Here is a 20,425-nt window from a genome sequence, read left to right as displayed (position 1 = left end):
GTCTCTTTAACTGTCAAACATAGTCCAACAATACTGCTTGTTTGAGAAAAAAAACATGTCAGCTAGTGTATGTCGCTTTTTAGGGAAACATATCATATTATCAATACATATTAATAAAACGTCATTTACTATCTTTTTATTTTGATATCATTGCATAAGTCTAAAAGTAGGGGTGATAATCCCTTTTGTTCAAACTTTTCTTTTTTATGAGATCTAAGTTTTGGACGTGCATCATTTAATGTGTTTGCTCTATTCTTTTTCATGTATTTTTTTTACGGATATTAACATTAACATAATTTTTTATAATTTAAAAATTTAAAAATGTAACGAATGTGGACCATCTCCACCACCATTTTTATGCGGGGTGGTCCAAAACTTTAGGTCAACAACCTCAATTATGATTGTCTCGCTCGATCCTATTTTTTTGCGAGTTTTTATGAAACAGATCTTAACGGGACAAAATGTCCATTTTTCATCCCTAGTTAAAAACTAATATATTATTTATTATGTGAATACACTCAAACAAATTGTCTTCCTATAAAATTGAAAAATATTATGATTAGCTAAAATTCCCAATAAGAGAAAGATTCAATCTTCAATCTAAGACTATTCCACTGGAACAAGGAGTGTATAGTCCAATCATGCTGCAAAGTCACACATCTTATCTAAGTTATGAGTCTCTAATAGTCGTTAGATATCTTATAATGGTCTTTCACTCTCATATTACTCCTTATATTTTCATTAACTTCGACGTTGTAGTGCTAACCTTGTAGGTCAGTCACTCTCCGCTATACCAGAAATTGACCCCACCGATCCAAAATCATCTCACCATTTCACTAATTATTTCTGGTTTTCAAGCGAAATAGTGACGCTGTTTGTGAGAATCGACTTCTCCTCTGATGCATTATAGGATTTGATCAGCACGATGGTAGTGAAATTGGCTATGTGACTTTATATTTTCAAAATATAATTTCTCAAGTTCTGCAATTTTTAATGGATTTAGGTTGAATTATATAATTAGGTGTGAGTGTATTTGTAGTTATTTATAACTAGATTAAGACACGCACTATATTGAAACATTATCATGCTTCGGTTACTCACAGTATTGAATATTTGCCTTGGATTTGAAAGTTCCGCTTTTTAAAAAAGATTGAGTCCCTATTTTAATTTGTTTGTCACAACTTTGTTAGTTCGGACTCTTTCTGCTCCATATCCGATCTGGAAGATGAGTCTTTGTGTTTGAGACTCCAACGATTCCATAAACTTTTGACTTATTTTTTATTCTTTCTTATAGTTTTTTTTGGGTTACCTCGTTTCATTGTTCGAGTTCACCTTATTAAAGATAAATAAATGAAATACCATTAATTTAAACACGCGTTTCTCTGATTTTATTTATAAAAGAAAATTGATTTTTTAGATTCGTTGAATTATAAATGTATCTTATTTATTATATAATCTAAATACTTTGATTGTTCAATAAATTTAATAAATAAATTTTCTCTTTTAAATGGAATTGGAGGTAATAATTAATATCACTTTAAATTTATGAGAATCATAATTATGAAAAAGTAATTATTAGATATAAGTTCTTTCAACATTTACGTGGGGAAATTATGAAACACATTGTGTGGTTATCACTTTCTATGCAGTGGAGTGGATTCAAGTACAGTATTCAGTTTGTGTTATCACTTTCTATATAGAGTGGAATGAAGTGGGTGGTGGTATGTCACAATCATGTCTCTTTAACTGCCAAACATAGCCAACAATACTGCTTGTTTGAGAAAAAAAACATGCCAGCTAGTGTATGTCGCTTTTAAGGAAAACATATCATATTATCAATACATATTAATGAAACGTAATTTACTATCTTTTTATTTTGATATCATTGCATAAGTCAAAAAGTAGGGGTGAGTATCCTTTTTGTTCAAACTTTTTTTTATGAGATCAAAGTTTTGGACGTACATCATTTAATGTGTTTGCTCTATTCTTTTTCATGTATTTTATAATTTTATAACTTTATAATTTTAAAATGTAACGAATGTGGACCATCTCCACCACCATTTTTATGTGGAGTGGTCCAAAATTTTAGGTCAACAACCTCAATTATGATTGTCTCGCTCGATCCTATTTTTTTTGCGGGTTTTTGTGAAATGGATCTTAACGGGACAAAATGTCCGTTTTCCATCCCTTGTTAACAACTAGTATATTATTTACTATGTGAATAAACCCAAACAAATTGTCTTCCTATAAAATTGAAAACTTTTATGGTTAGGGAAAATGCCCAATAAAAGAAAGATTCAATCTTCAATCTAAGATAATTCCACTAGAACAAGGAGTGTATAGTCCAATCATGCTGCAAAGTCACACATCTTATCTAAGTTATGAGTCTCCGACAGTTGTTAGATATCTTATAATGGTCTTTCACATTCCAAGTTACGAGGCATGACATTCTCTCTCTCTCTCTCTCTCTCTCTCTCTCTCTCTCTCTCTCTCTCTCTCTCTCTCTCTCTCTCTCTCTCTCTCTCTCTCTCTCTCTCTCTCTCTCTCTCTCTCTCTCTCTCTCTCTCTCTCTCTCTCTCTCTCTCTCTCTCTCTCTCTCTCTCTATATATATATATATATATATATATATATATATATATATATATATATATATATATATATATATATATATATATATATATATATATATATATATATATAAAAGGTGCTTCACGTAAAGAAAATGTACGATTATAATTAATTTCCACTCTCACATTACTCCTTATATTTTCATTAACTTCGACGTTGTAGTGCTAACCTTGTAGGTCAGTCACTCTCCGCTATACCAGAAACTTACCCCACCGATCCAAAATCATCTCACCATTTCACTAATTATTTCTGGTTTCCAAGCGAAATAGTGACGCTATTTGTGAGAATCGACTTCTCCTCTGATGCATTACAGAATTTGACCAGCACGATGGTAGTGAAATTGGCTATGTGACTTTATATTTTCAAAATATAATTTCTCAAGTTCTACAAGTTTTAATGGATTTGGGTTGAATTATATAATTAGGTGTGAGTGTATTTGTAGTTATTTATAACTAGATTAAGACCCACACTATATTGAAACATTATCATGCTTGGGTTACTCACAGTATTGAATATTTGTCTTGGATTTGAAAGTTCCGCTTTTTAAAAAAGATTGAGTCCCTATTTTAATTTGATTGTCACAACTTTGTTCGTTCGGACTCTTTCTGCTCCATATGCGATCTGGAAGATGAGTCTTTGCCTTTGAGACTCCAATGATTCCATAAATCTTTGACTTATTTTGGATTCTTTTTATAGTTTTTTTTGGGTTACGTAGTTTGATTGTTCGAGTTCACCTTGTTAAAGATAAATAAATAAAATACCATGAATTTAAACAAGCGTTTCTCTGATTTTATTTATAAAAGAAAATTGATTTTTAAGATTCATTTAATAATAAATGTATCTTATTTATTATATAATCTAAATACTTTGATTGTTCAATAAATTTAATAAATAAATTTTCTCCTTTAAATGGAATTGAAGTTAATAACTAATATCACTCTAAATTTATGAGAATCACAATTATGAAAAAGTAATTATTAGATATAAGTTCATTCAACATTTACGTGAGGAAATTATGAAACACATTGTGTGGTTATCACTTTCTATGCAGTGGAGTGGATTCAAGTACAATATTCAGCTTTGTGTTATCACTTTTTTATGTAGAATGGAATGAAGTGGGTGGTGGTATGTCACAATCCTGTCTCTTTAACTGCCAAACATAGCCTAACAATACTGCTTGTTTGAGAAAAAAAACATGCTAGCTAGTGTATGACGCTTTTAAGGAAAACATATCATATTATCAATACATATTAATGAAACGTAATTTACTATCTTTTTATTTTGATATCATTGCATAAGTCAAAAAGTAGGGGTGAGAATCCTTTTTGTTCAAACTTTTTTTTATGAGATCAAAGTTTTGGACATGCATCATTTAATGTGTTTGCTCTATTCTTTTTCATGTATTTTATAATTTCATAATTTTATAGTTTTAAAATGTAACGAATGTAGACCATCTCCACCACCATTTTTATGTGGGGTGGTCCAAAATTTTAGGTCAACAACCTCAATTATGATTGTCTCCCTCGATCCTATTTTTTTGTAGGTTTTTGTGAAATGGATCTTAACGGGGCAAATTGTCCGTTTTCCATCCCTTGTTAAAAACTAATATATTATTTATTAGGTGAATAAACCCAAACAAATTGTCTTCCTATAAAATTGAAAATTTTTATGGTTAGGGCAAATGGCCAATAAGTGAAAAATTCAATCTTCAATCTAAGATTATCCCACTAGAACAAGGAGTGTATACTCCAATCATGCTGCAAAGTCACACATCTTATCTAAGTTATGAGTCTCTGACAGTCGTTAGATATCTTACAATGGTCTTTCACATTCCAAGTCACGAGACATGACATTATATATATATATATATATATATATATATATATATATATATATATATATATATATATATATATATATATATATATATATATATATATATATATATATATATATATATATATATATATATATATATATATATATATATATATATATATATATATATATATATATATATATATATATATATATATAAGGTACCTCACGTCAAGAAAATGTACGCTTTAAATTAATTTCCACTCTCACATTACTCCTTATATTTTCATTAGCTTCGACGTCGTAGTGTTAACCTTGTAGGTCAGTCACTCTCCGCTATACCAGAAACTTACCCCACCAATCCAAAATCATCTCACCGTTTCACTAATTGTTTTTGGTTTCCAAGCGAAATAGTGACGTTGTTTGTGAGAATCGACTTCTCCTCTGATGCATTACAGGATTTGGCCAGCACGATGGTAGTGAAATTGGCTATGTGACTTTATATTTTCAAAATATAATTTCTCAAGTTCTGCAAGTTTTAATGGATTTGGGTTGAAATATATAATTAGGTGTGAGTGTATCTGTAGTTATTTATAGCTAGATTAAGACCCGCACTATATTGAAACATTACCATGCTTCAGTTACTCACAATATTGAATATTTGTCTTGGATTTGAAAGTTCCGCTTTTTAAAAAAGATTGAGTCCCTATTTTAATTTGTTTGTCACAACTTTGTTCGTTCAGACTCTTTCTGCTCCATATGTGATCTGGAAGATGAGTCTCTGTGTTTGAGACTCCAATGATTCCATAAACCTTTGACTTATTTTGGATTCTTTCTTATAGTTTTTTTGGGTTACGTAGTTCGATTATTTGAGTTCACATTATTAAAGATAAATAAATAAAATCCCATGAATTTAAACACGTGTGTCTCTGATTTTATTTATAAAAAAAAAATATTTTTTAGATTCGTTGAATAATAAATGTATCTTATTTATTATATAATCTAAATACTTTGATTGTTCAATAAATTTAATAAATAAATTTTCTCTTTTAAATGGAATTGGAGGTTATAATTAATATATCTTTAAATTTATGAGAATCACAATTATGAAAAAGTAATTATTCGATATAAGTTCATTCAACATTTACGTGGGGAAATTGTGAAACACATTTTGTGGTTATCGCTTTCTATGCAGTGGAGTGGATTCATGTACAATATTCAGTTTGTAGTATCACATTCTATGTAGATTGGAATGAAGTGGGTGGTGGTATGTCACAATCCTGAATCTTTAACTGCCACACATAGTCTAAAATAATGCTTGTTTGTGAAAAAAAACATGTCAGCTAGTGTATGTCGCTTTTAAGGAAAACATATCATATTATCAATACATATTAATGAAACGTAATGTATTATCTTTTTATTTTGATATCATTGCATAAGTCAAAAAGTAAGGGTGAGAATCCTTTTTGTTCAAACATTTTTTTTATGAGATCAAAGTTTTGGACGTGCATCATTTAATGTGTTTGCTCTATTCTTTTTCATGTATTTTTTAATATTATAATTTTATAATTTTAAAATGTAACGTATGTGGACCATCTCCACCACCATTTTTATGTGGGGTGGTCCAAAATTTTAGGTCAACAACCTCAATTATGATTGTCTCGCTCGATCTTATTTTTCTATGGGTTTTTATGAAATGGATCTTAACGGGACAAAATGTTCGTTTTCCATCCCTTGTTAAAAACTAATATATTGTTTATTATGTGAATAAACCCAAACAAATTGTCTTCCTATAGAATTGAAAACTTTTATGGTTAGGGCAAATGCCCAATAAGAGAAAGATTCAATCTTCAATCTAAGATTATTCCACTAAAACAAGGAGTGTATATTCCAATTATGCTGCAAAGTCACACATCTTATCTAAGTTATGAGTCTCTTGCAGTCGTTAGATATCTTATAATGGTCTTTCACATTCCAAGTTACGAGGCATGACATTATATATATATAAGGTGCCTCACGTCAAGAAAATGTACGATTTTAATTAATTTTCACTCTCACATTACTCCTTATATTTTCATTAACTTCCACGTTGTAGTGTTAACCTTGTAGGTCAGTCATTCTTCGCTATACCACAAACTTACCCCACCGATCCAAAATCATCTCACCATTTCACTAATTATTTCTGGTTTCTAAGCGAAATAGTGACGCTGTTTGTGAGTATCGACTTCTCGTCTGATGCATTACAGGATTTGACCATCACGATGGTAGTGAAATTGGCTATGTGACTTTATATTTTCAAAATATAATTTCTAAAGTTCTGCAAGTTTTAATGGATTTGGGTTGAATAATATAATTAGGTGTGAGTGTATTTGTAGTTATTTATAACAAGGTTAAGACCCGCACTATATTGAAACATTATCATGCTTCGATTACTCACAGTATTGAATATTTGTGTTGGATTTGAAAGATCTGATTTTTAAAAAAGATTGAGTCCCTATTTTAATTTGTTTGTCACAACTTTGTTCGTTCGGACTCTTTCTGCTCCATATGCGATCTGGAAGATGAGTCTTTGTGTTTGAGACTCCAAGGATTCCATAAACCTTTGACTTATTTTGGATTCTTTCTTATAGTTTTTTTGGGTTACATAGTTTGATTGTCCGAGTTCACCTTATTAAAGATAAATAAATAAGATATCATGAATTTAAACACGTGTTTCTCTGATTTTATTTATAAAAGAAAGATGATTTTTTAGATTCATTGAATAATAAATGTATCTTATTTATTATATAATCTAAATACTTTGATTGTTCGATAAATTTAATAAATAAATTTTCTGTTTTAAATGGAATTGGAGGTAATAATTAATATCACTTGAAATTTATGAGAATCACAATTATGAAAAAGTAATTATTAGATATAAGTTCATTCAACATTTACGTGGGGAAATTGTGAAACACATTGTGTGGTTCTGACTTTCTATGCAGTGGAGTGGATTCATGTACAGTATTCAGTTTGTGGTATCACTTTCTATGTAGTGTGGAATGAAGTGGGTGGTGGTATGTCACAATCCTGTCTCTTTAACTGTCAAACATAGCCTAAAATACTGCTTGTTTGAGAAAAAAAACATGCCAGCTAGTGTAGGTCGCTTTTAAGGAAAACATATCCTTTTATCATTTCATATTAATGAAACGTAATATACTATCTTTTTATTTTGATATCATTGCATAAGTCAAAAAGAAGGGGTGAGAATCCTTTTTGTTCAAACTTTTTTTATGAGATCAAAGTTTTGGGCGTGCATCATTTAATGTGTTTGCTCTATTCTTTTTCATGTATTTTATATATTTATAATTTATAATTTTAAAATGTAACGAATGTGGACCATCTCCACCACCATTTTTATGTGGGGTGGTCCAAAATTTTAGGTCAACAACCTCGATTATGATTGTCTCGCTCGATCCTATTTTTTTGCGGGTTTTTGTGAAATGGATCTTAACGGGAGAAAATGTCTGTTTTCCATCCCTTGTTAAAAACTAATATATTATTTATTATGTGAATAAACCCAAACAAATTGTCTTCCTATAAAATTGAAAACTTTTATGGTTAGGGCAAATGCGCAATAAGAAAAAGATTCAATCTTCAATCTAAGATTATTCCACTAGAACAAGGAGTGTATAGTCCAATCATGCTGTAAAATCACATATCTTATCTAAGTATGAGTCTCTGACAGTCGTTAGATATCTTATAATGGTCTTTCACATTCCAAGTTACGAGGCATTACATTATATATATATATATATATATATATATATATATTATATATATATATATATATATATATATATATATATATATATATATATATATATATATATATATATATATATATATATATATATATATAAGGTGCCTCACGTCAAGAAAATGTACGATTTTAATTAATTTTCACTCTCACATTACTCCTTATATTTTCATTAACTTCCACGTTGTAGTGCTAACCTTGTAGGTCAGTCACTCTTCGCTATACCACATACTTACCCCACCGGTCCAAAATCATCTCACCATTTCACTAATTATTTCTGGTTTCTAAGCGAAATAGTGACGTTGTTTGTGAGTATCGACTTCTCGTCTGATGCATTACAGGATTTGACCATCACGATGGTAGTGAAATTGGCTATGTGACTTTATATTTTCAAAATATAATTTCTCAAGTTCTGCAAGTTTTAATGGATTTGGGTTGAATTATATAATTATGTGTGAGTTCATTTGTAGTTATTTATAACTAGATTAAGACCCGCACTATATTGAAACATTATCATGCTTCGGTTACTTACAATATTGAATATTTGTGTTGGATTTTAAAGTTCCGCTTTTTCAAAAAGATTGAGTCCCTATTTTAATTTGTTTGTCACAACTTTGTTCGTTCAGACTCTTTCTGCTCCATATGTGATCTGGAAGATGAGTCTCTGTGTTTGAGACTCCAATGATTCCATAAACCTTTGACTTATTTTGGATTCTTTCTTATAGTTTTTTTGGGTTACGTAGTTCGATTATTTGAGTTCACATTATTAAAGATAAATATATAAAATCCCATGAATTTAAACACGTGTGTCTCTGATTTTATTTATAAAAAAAAATTGATTTTTTAGATTCGTTGAATAATAAATGTATCTTATTTATTATATAATCTAAATACTTTGATTTTTCAATAAATTTAATAAATAAATTTTCTCTTTTAAATGAAATTGGAGGTTATAATTAATATATCTTTAAATTTATGAGAATCACAATTATGAAAAAGTAATTATTCGATATAAGTTCATTCAACATTTACGTGGGGAAATTGTGAAACACATTGTGTGGTTATCGCTTTCTATGCAGTGGAGTGGATTCATGTACAATATTCAGTTTGTGGTATCACATTCTATGTAGATTGGAATGAAGTGGGTGGTGGTATGTCACAATCCTGAATCTTTAACTGCCACACATAGTCTAAAATAATGCTTGTTTGTGAAAAAAAACATGCCAGCTATTGTATGTCGCTATTAAGGAAAACATATCATATTATCAATACATATTAATGAAACGTAATGTACTATCTTTTTATTTTGATATCATTGCATAAGTCAAAAAGTAGGGGTGAGAATCCTTTTTGTTCAAACATTTTTTTATGAGATCAAAGTTTTGGACGTGCATCATTTAATGTGTTTGCTCTATTCTTTTTCATGTATTTTTTAATTTTATAATTTTATAATTTTAAAATGTAACGTATGTGGACCATCTCCACCACCATTTTTATGTGGGGTGGTCCAAAATTTTACGTCAACAACCTCAATTATGATTGTCTTGCTCGCTCCTATTTTTCTGCGGGTTTTTATGAAATGGATCCTAACGGGACAAAATGTTCGTTTTCCATCCCTTGTTAAAAACTAATATATTGTTTATTATGTGAATAAACCCAAACAAATTGTCTTCCTATAGAATTGAAAACTTTTATGGTTAGGGCAAATGCCCAATAAGAGAAAGATTCAATCTTCAATCTAAGATTATTCCACTAAAACAAGGAGTGTATATTCGAATTATGCTGCAAAGTCACACATCTTATCTAAGTTATGAGTCTCTTGCAGTCGTTAGATATCTTATAATGGTCTTTCACATTCCAAGTTACGAGGCATGACATTATATATATATATATATATATATATATATATATATATATATATATATATATATATATATATATATATATATATATATATATATATATATAAGGTGCCTCACGTCAAGAAAATGTACGATTTTAATTAATTTTCACTCTCACATTACTCCTTATATTTTCATTAACTTCCACGTTGTAGTGCTAACCTTGTAGGTCAGTCACTCTTCGCTATACCACAAACTTACCCCACCGATCCAAAATCATCTCACCATTTCACTAATTATTTCTGGTTTCTAAGCGAAATAGTGACGCTGTTTGTGAGTATCGACTTCTCGTCTGATACATTACAAGATTTGACCATCACGATGGTAGTGAAATTGGCTATGTGACTTTATATTTTCAAAATATAATATCTCAAGTTCTGCAAGTTTTAATGGATTTGGGTTGAATTATATAATAGGTGTGAGTGTATTTGTAGTTATTTATAACTAGGTTAAGACCCGCACTATATTGAAACATTATCATGCTTCGATTACTCACAGTATTGAATATTTGTGTTGGATTTGAAAGATCTGGTTTTTAAAAAAGATTGAGTCCCTATTTTAATTTGTTTGTCACAACGTTGTTCGTTCGGACTCTTTTTGCTCCATATGCGATCTGGAAGATGAGTCTTTGTGTTTGAGACTCCAAGGATTCCATAAACCTTTGACTTATTTTGGATTCTTTCTTATAGTTTTTTTGGGTTACATAGTTTGATTGTCCGAGTTCACCTTATTAAAGATAAATAAATAAGATATCATGAATTTAAACACGCGTTTCTCTGATTTTATTTATAAAAGAAAATTGATTTTTTAGATTCATTGAATAATAAATGTATCTTATTTATTATATAATCTAAATACTTTGATTGTTCGATAAATTTAATAAATAAATTTTCTCTTTTAAATGGAATTGGAGGTAATAATTAATATCACTTGAAATTTATGAGAATCACAATTATGAAAAAGTAATTATTAGATATAAGTTCATTCAACATTTACGTGGGGAAATTGTGAAACACATTGTGTGGTTCTGACTTTCTATGCAGTGGAGTGGATTCATGTACAGTATTCAGTTTGTGGTATCACTTTCTATGTAGTGTGGAATGAAGTGGGTGGTGGTATGTCACAATCCTGTCTCTTTAACTGTCAAACATAGCCTAAAATACTGCTTGTTTGAGAAAAAAAACATGCCAGCTAGTGTAGGTCGCTTTTAAGGAAAACATATCCTATTATCATTACATATTAATGAAACGTAATTTACTATCTTTTTATTTTGATATCATTGCATAAGTCAAAAAGGAGGGGTGAGAATCCTTTTTGTTCAAACTTTTTTTATGAGATCAAAGTTTTGGGCGTGCATCATTTAATGTGTTTGCTCTATTCTTTTTCATGTATTTTATATATTTATAATTTATAATTTTAAAATGTAACGAATGTGGACCATCTCCACCACCATTTTTATGTGGGGTGGTCCAAAATTTTAGGTCAACAACCTCGATTATGATTGTCTCGCTCGATCCTATTTTTTTGCGGGTTTTTGTGAAATGGATCTTAACGGGAGAAAATGTCCGTTTTCCATCCCTTGTTAAAAACTAATATATTATTTATTATGTGAATAAACCCAAACAAATTGTCTTCCTATAAAATTGAAAGCTTTTATGGTTAGAGCAAATGCGCAATAAGAAAAAGATTCAATCTTCAATCTAAGATTATTCCACTAGAACAAGGAGTGTATAGTCCAATCATGCTGTAAAATCACATATCTTATCTAAGTATGAGTCTCTGACAGTCGTTAGATATCTTATAATGGTCTTTCACATTCCAAGTTACGAGGCATGACATTATATATATATATATATATATATATATATATATATATATATAAGGTGCCTCACGTCAAGAAAATGTACGATTTTAATTAATTTTCACTCTCACATTACTCCTTATATTTTCATTAACTTCCACGTTGTAGTGCTAACCTTGTAGGTCAATCACTCTTCGCTATACCACAAACTTACCCCACCGATCCAAAATCATCTCACCACTTCACTAATTATTTCTGGTTTCTAAGCGAAATAGTGACGTTGTTTGTGAGTATCGACTTCTCGTCTGATGCATTACAGGATTTGACCATCACGATGGTAGTGAAATTGGCTATGTGACTTTATATTTTCAAAATATAATTTCTCAAGTTCTGCAAGTTTTAATGGATTTGGGTTGAATTATATAATTATGTGTGAGTTCATTTGTAGTTATTTATAACTAGATTAAGACCCGCACTATATTGAAACATTATCATGCTTCGGTTACTCACAATATTGAATATTTGTGTTGGATTTTAAAGTTCCGCTTTTTCAAAAAGATTGAGTCCCTATTTTAATTTGTTTGTCACAACTTTGTTCGTTCAGACTCTTTCTGCTCCATATGTGATCTGGAAGATGAGTCTCTGTGTTTGAGACTCCAATGATTCCATAAACCTTTGACTTATTTTGGATTCTTTCTTATAGTTTTTTTGGGTTACGTAGTTCGATTATTTGAGTTCACATTATTAAAGATAAATAAATAAAATCCCATGAATTTAAACACGTGTGTCTCTGATTTTATTTATAAAAAAAATTGATTTTTTAGATTCGTTGAATAATAAATGTATCTTATTTATTATATAATCTAAATACTTTGATTGTTCAATAAATTTAATAAATAAATTTTCTCTTTTAAATGAATTTGGAGGTTATAATTAATATATCTTTAAATTTATGAGAATCACAATTATGAAAAAGTAATTATTCGATATAAGTTCATTCAACATTTACGTGGGGAAATTGTGAAACACATTGTGTGGTTATCGCTTTCTATGCAGTGGAGTGGATTCATGTACAATATTCAGTTTGTGGTATCACATTCTATGTAGATTGGAATGAAGTGGGTGGTGGTATGTCACAATCCTGAATCTTTAACTGCCACACATAGTCTAAAATAATGCTTGTTTGTGAAAAAAAACATGCCAGCTATGTATGTCGCTTTTAAGGAAAACATATCATATTATCAATACATATTAATGAAACGTAATGTACTATCTTTTTATTTTGATATCATTGCATAAGTCAAAAAGTAGGGGTGAGAATCCTTTTTGTTCAAACATTTTTTTATGAGATCAAAGTTTTGGACGTGCATCATTTAATGTGTTTGCTCTATTCTTTTTCATGTATTTTTTAATTTTATAATTTTATAATTTTAAAATGTAACGTATGTGGACCATCTCCACCACCATTTTTATGTGGGGTGGTCCAAAATTTTAGGTCAACAACCTCAATTATGATTGTCTCGCTCGATCCTATTTTTCTGCGGGTTTTTATGAAATGGATCTTAACGGGACAAAATGTTCGTTTTCCATCCCTTGTTAAAAACTAATATATTGTTTATTATGTGAATAAACCCAAACAAATTGTCTTCCTATAGAATTGAAAACTTTTATGGTTAGGGCAAATGCCCAATAAGAGAAAGATTCAATCTTCAATCTAAGATTATTCCACTAAAACAAGGAGTGTATATTCCAATTATGCTGCAAAGTCACACATCTTATCTAAGTTATGAGTCTCTTGCAGTCGTTAGATATCTTATAATGGTCTTTCACATTCCAAGTTACGAGGCATGACATTATATATATATATATATATATATATATATATATATATATATATATATATATATATATATATATATATATATATATATATATATATATATATATATATATATATATATAAGTGCCTCACGTCAAGAAAATGTACGATTTTAATTAATTTTCACTCTCACATTACTCCTTATATTTTCATTAACTTCCACGTTGTAGTGCTAACCTTGTAGGTCAGTCACTCTTCGCTATACCACAAACTTACCCCACCGATCCAAAATCATCTCACCATTTCACTAATTATTTCTGGTTTCTAAGCGAAATAGTGACGCTGTTTGTGAGTATCGACTTCTCGTCTGATGCATTACAGGATTTGACCATCACGATGGTAGTGAAATTGGCTATGTGACTTTATATTTTCAAAATATAATATCTCAAGTTCTGCAAGTTTTAATGGATTTGGGTTGAATTATATAATAGGTGTGAGTGTATTTGTAGTTATTTATAACTAGGTTAAGACCCGCACTATATTGAAACATTATCATGCTTCGATTACTCACAGTATTGAATATTTGTGTTGGATTTGAAAGATCTGGTTTTTAAAAAAGATTGAGTCCCTATTTTAATTTGTTTGTCACAACTTTGTTCGTTCGGACTCTTTCTGCTCCATATGCGATCTGGAAGATGAGTCTTTGTGTTTGAGACTCCAAGGATTCCATAAACCTTTGACTTATTTTGGATTCTTTCTTATAGTTTTTTTGGGTTACATAGTTTGATTGTCCGAGTTCACCTTATTAAAGATAAATAAATAAGATATCATGAATTTAAACACGCGTTTCTCTGATTTTATTTATAAAAGAAAATTGATTTTTTAGATTCATTGAATAATAAATGTATCTTATTTATTATATAATCTAAATACTTTGATTGTTCGATAAATTTAATAAATAAATTTTCTCTTTTAAATGGAATTGGAGGTAATAATTAATATCACTTGAAATTTATGAGAATCACAATTATGAAAAAGTAATTATTAGATATAAGTTCATTCAACATTTACGTGGGGAAATTGTGAAACACATTGTGTGGTTCTGACTTTCTATGCAGTGGAGTGGATTCATGTACAGTATTCAGTTTGTGGTATCACTTTCTATGTAGTGTGGAATGAAGTGGGTGGTGGTATGTCACAATCCTGTCTCTTTAACTGTCAAACATAGCCTAAAATACTGCTTGTTTGAGAAAAAAAACATGCCAGCTAGTGTAGGTCGCTTTTAAGGAAAACATATCCTATTATCATTACATATTAATGAAACGTAATTTACTATCTTTTTATTTTGATATCATTGCATAAGTCAAAAAGGAGGGGTGAGAATCCTTTTTGTTCAAACTTTTTTTATGAGATCAAAGTTTTGGGCGTGCATCATTTAATGTGTTTGCTCTATTCTTTTTCATGTATTTTATATATTTATAATTTATAATTTTAAAATGTAACGAATGTGGACCATCTCCACCACCATTTTTATGTGGGGTGGTCCAAAATTTTAGGTCAACAACCTCGATTATGATTGTCTCGCTCGATCCTATTTTTTTGCGGGTTTTTGTGAAATGGATCTTAACGGGAGAAAATGTCCGTTTTCCATCCCTTGTTAAAAACTAATATATTATTTATTATGTGAATAAACCCAAACAAATTGTCTTCCTATAAAATTGAAAGCTTTTATGGTTAGAGCAAATGCGCAATAAGAAAAAGATTCAATCTTCAATCTAAGATTATTCCACTAGAACAAGGAGTGTATAGTCCAATCATGCTGTAAAATCACATATCTTATCTAAGTATGAGTCTCTGACAGTCGTTAGATATCTTATAATGGTCTTTCACATTCCAAGTTACGAGGCATGACATTATATATATATATATATATATATATATATATATATATATATATATATATATATATATATATATATATATATATATATATATATATATATATATATATATATATATATATATATATATATATATATATATATATATAAGGTGCCTCACGTCAAGAAAATGTACGATTTTAATTAATTTTCACTCTCACATTACTCCTTATATTTTCATTAACTTCCACGTTGTAGTGCTAACCTTGTAGGTCAATCACTCTTCGCTATACCACAAACTTACCCCACCGATCCAAAATCATCTCACCACTTCACTAATTATTTCTGGTTTCTAAGCGAAATAGTGACGTTGTTTGTGAGTATCGACTTCTCGTCTGATGCATTACAGGATTTGACCATCACGATGGTAGTGAAATTGGCTATGTGACTTTATATTTTCAAAATATAATTTCTCAAGTTCTGCAAGTTTTAATGGATTTGGGTTGAATTATATAATTATGTGTGAGTTTATTTGTAGTTATTTATAACTAGATTAAGACCCGCACTATATTGAAACATTATCATGCTTCGGTTACTCACAATATTGAATATTTGTGTTGGATTTTAAAGTTCCGCTTTTTCAAAAAGATTGAGTCCCTATTTTAATTTGTTTGTCACAACTTTGTTCGTTCAGACTCTTTCTGCTCCATATGTGATCTGGAAGATGAGTCTCTGTGTTTGAGACTCCAATGATTCCATAAACCTTTGACTTATTTTGGATTCTTTCTTATAGTTTTTTTGGGTTACGTAGTTCGATTATTTGAGTTCACATTATTAAAGATAAATAAATAAAATCCCATGAATTTAAACACGTGTGTCTCTGATTTTATTTATAAAACAAAATTGATTTTTTAGATTCGTTGAATAATAAATGTATCTTATTTATTATATAATCTAAATATTTTGATTGTTCAATAAATTTAATAAATAAATTTTATCTTTTAAATGGAATTGGAGGTTATAATTAATATATCTTTAAATTTATGAGAATCACAATTATGAAAAAGTAATTATTCGATATAAGTTCATTCAACATTTACGTGGGGAAATTGTGAAACACATTGTGTGGTTATCGCTTTCTATGCAGTGGAGTGGATTCATGTACAATATTCAGTTTGTGGTATCACATTCTATGTAGATTGGAATAAAGTGGGTGGTGGTATGTCACAATCCTGAATCTTTAACTGCCACACATAGTCTAAAATAATGCTTGTTTGTGAAAAAAAACATGCCAGCTATGTATGTCGCTTTTAAGGAAAACATATCATATTATCAATACATATTAATGAAACGTAATGTACTATCTTTTTATTTTGATATCATTGCATAAGTCAAAAAGTAGGGGTGAGAATCCTTTTTGTTCAAACATTTTTTTATGAGATCAAAGTTTTGGACGTGCATCATTTAATGTGTTTGCTCTATTCTTTTTCATGTATTTTTTAATTTTATAATTTTATAATTTTAAAATGTAACGTATGTGGACCATCTCCACCACCATTTTTATGTGGGGTGGTCCAAAATTTTAGGTCAACAACCTCAATTATGATTGTCTCGCTCGATCCTATTTTTCTGCGGGTTTTTATGAAATGGATCTTAACGGGACAAAATGTTCGTTTTCCATCCCTTGTTAAAAACTAATATATTGTTTATTATGTGAATAAACCCAAAAAATTGTCTTCCTATAGAATTGAAAACTTTTATGGTTAGGGCAAATGCCCAATAAGAGAAAGATTCAATCTTCAATCTAAGATTATTCCACTAAAACAAGGAGTGTATATTCCAATTATGCTGCAAAGTCACACATCTTATCTAAGTTATGAGTCTCTTGCAGTCGTTAGATATCTTATAATGGTCTTTCACATTCCAAGTTACAAGGCATGACATTATATATATATATATATATATATATATATATATATATATATATATATATATATATATATATATATATATATATATATATATATAAGGTGCCTTACGTCAAGAAAATGTACGATTTTAATTAATTTTCACTCTCACATTACTCCTTATATTTTCATTAACTTCCACGTTGTAGTGCTAACCTTGTAGGTCAGTCACTCTTCGCTATACCACAAACTTACCCCACCGATCCAAAATCATCTCACCATTTCACTAATTATTTCTGGTTTCTAAGCGAAATAGTGACGCTGTTTGTGAGTATCGACTTCTCGTCTGATGCATTACAGGATTTGACCATCACGATGGTAGTGAAATTGGCTATGTGACTTTATATTTTCAAAATATAATATCTCAAGTTCTGCAAGTTTTAATGGATTTGGGTTGAATTATATAATAGGTGTGAGTGTATTTGTAGTTATTTATAACTAGGTTAAGACCCGCACTATATTGAAACATTATCATGCTTCGATTACTCACAGTATTGAATATTTGTGTTGGATTTGAAAGATCTGGTTTTTAAAAAAGATTGAGTCCCTATTTTAATTTGTTTGTCACAACTTTGTTCGTTCGGACTCTTTCTGCTCCATATGCGATCTGGAAGATGAGTCTTTGTGTTTGAGACTCCAAGGATTCCATAAACCTTTGACTTATTTTGGATTCTTTCTTATAGTTTTTTTGGGTTACATAGTTTGATTGTCCGAGTTCACCTTATTAAAGATAAATAAATAAGATATCATGAATTTAAACACGCGTTTCTCTGATTTTATTTATAAAAGAAAAATTGATTTTTTAGATTCATTGAATAATAAATGTATCTTATTTATTATATAATCTAAATACTTTGATTGTTCGATAAATTTAATAAATAAATTTTCTCTTTTAAATGGAATTGGAGGTAATAATTAATATCACTTGAAATTTATGAGAATCACAATTATGAAAAAGTAATTATTAGATATAAGTTCATTCAACATTTACGTGGGGAATATATGAAACACATTGTGTGGTTCTGACTTTCTATGCAGTGGAGTGGATTCATGTACAATATTCAGTTTGTGTTATCACTTTCTATGTATAGTGGAATGAAGTGAGTGATGGTATGTCACAATCCTGTCTCTTTAACTGTCAAACATAGCCTAAAATACTGCTTGTTTGAGAAAAAAAACATGTCAGCTAGTGTAGGTCGGTTTTAAGGAAAACATATCCTTTTATCATTACATATTAATGAAACGTAATTTACTATCTTTTTATTTTGATATCATTGCATAAGTCAAAAAGAAGGGGTGAGAATCCTTTTTGTTCAAACTTTTTTTATGAGATCAAAGTTTTGGGCGTGCATCATTTAATGTGTTTGCTCTATTCTTTTTCATGTATTTTATATATTTATAATTTATAATTTTAAAATGTAACGAATGTGGACCATCTCCACCACCATTTTTATGTGGGGTGGTCCAAAATTTTAGGTCAACAACCTCGATTATGATTGTCTCGCTCGATCCTATTTTTTTGCGGGTTTTTGTGAAATGGATCTTAACGGGAGAAAATGTCCGTTTTCCATCCCTTGTTAAAAACTAATATATTATTTATTATGTGAATAAACCCAAACAAATTGTCTTCCTATAAAATTGAAAGCTTTTATGGTTAGAGCAAATGCGCAATAAGAAAAAGATTCAATCTTCAATCTAAGATTATTCCACTAGAACAAGGAGTGTATAGTCCAATCATGCTGTAAAATCACATATCTTATCTAAGTATGAGTCTCTGACAGTCGTTAGATATCTTATAATGGTCTTTCACATTCCAAGTTACGAGGCATGACATTATATATATATATATATATATATATATATATATATATATATATATATATATATATATATATATAATATATATATATATATATATATATATATATATATATATATATATATATATATATATATATATATATATATATATATATATATAGATATAAGGTGCCTCACGTCAAGAAAATGTACGATTTTAATTAATTTTCACTCTCACATTACTCCTTATATTTTCATTAACTTCCACGTTGTAGTGCTAACCTTGTAGGTCAATCACTCTTCGCTATACCACAAACTTACCCCACCGATCCAAAATCATCTCACCATTTCACTAATTATTTCTGGTTTCTAAGCGAAATAGTGACGTTGTTTGTGAGTATCGACTTCTCGTCTGATGCATTACAGGATTTGACCATCACGATGGTAGTGAAATTGGCTATGTGACTTTATATTTTCAAAATATAATTTCTCAAGTTCTGCAAGTTTTAATGGATTTGGGTTGAATTATATAATTATGTGTGAGTTCATTTGTAGTTATTTATAACTAGATTAAGACCCGCACTATATTGAAACATTATCATGCTTCGGTTACTCACAATATTGAATATTTGTGTTGGATTTTAAAGTTCCGCTTTTTCAAAAAGATTGAGTCCCTATTTTAATTTGTTTGTCACAACTTTGTTCGTTCAGACTCTTTCTGCTCCATATGTGATCTGGAAGATGAGTCTCTGTGTTTGAGACTCCAATGATTCCATAAACCTTTGACTTATTTTGGATTCTTTCTTATAGTTTTTTTGGGTTACGTAGTTCGATTATTTGAGTTCACATTATTAAAGATAAATAAATAAAATCCCATGAATTTAAACACGTGTGTCTCTGATTTTATTTATAAAACAAAATTGATTTTTTAGATTCGTTGAATAATAAATGTATCTTATTTATTATATAATCTAAATACTTTGATTGTTCAATAAATTTAATAAATAAATT

This window comes from Lathyrus oleraceus, chromosome 6, assembly GCF_024323335.1.
Source record: "Lathyrus oleraceus cultivar Zhongwan6 chromosome 6, CAAS_Psat_ZW6_1.0, whole genome shotgun sequence".
NCBI lineage: Eukaryota > Viridiplantae > Streptophyta > Magnoliopsida > Fabales > Fabaceae > Lathyrus > Lathyrus oleraceus.
This window is presented reverse-complemented; position numbering follows the sequence as displayed.